Raw genomic sequence first — 343 nt, 5'->3', positions numbered from 1 at the left:
AACATTCAAATATTCAATAAACATATTTTAAATATTATTTTTCAACAATAATATATTATCTAGTAATAGCATAACGATGATGACAATAATATACTAGTGTAGTGCATATAATTCATTTTTTTTAAAAAAAAAAATTAGAAATTCACAAAGAATTTATAGGATGAGATCAAATATTTCGATAAAATAAGTATTTTCAGAAGTATTTGATGAAAATGAGATTTCAGTAGAGATATAAGTATATACAATATAACTTTAAACTATGGTCGGATTATGCTACATCTGAAGTAATATTTTTCATGTTTTAATATTGATCATTCAAATTCAAAATAAATAAATATATATA

General features: G+C 19.2%; 1 protein-coding gene across 1 annotated transcript in view; it reads right to left on the bottom strand.

The window, feature by feature from the left end:
* Window positions 1-343, bottom strand: part of LOC140969018 (LEAF RUST 10 DISEASE-RESISTANCE LOCUS RECEPTOR-LIKE PROTEIN KINASE-like 2.4) — a 12,006-nt gene that overhangs the window by 6,830 nt on the left and 4,833 nt on the right. The gene's annotated exons all lie outside the window — the stretch shown is intronic.

Source organism: Primulina huaijiensis, unplaced genomic scaffold, assembly GCF_012295235.1.
Source record: "Primulina huaijiensis isolate GDHJ02 unplaced genomic scaffold, ASM1229523v2 scaffold39461, whole genome shotgun sequence".
Taxonomy (NCBI): domain Eukaryota; kingdom Viridiplantae; phylum Streptophyta; class Magnoliopsida; order Lamiales; family Gesneriaceae; genus Primulina; species Primulina huaijiensis.
This window is presented reverse-complemented; position numbering and strand designations above follow the sequence as displayed.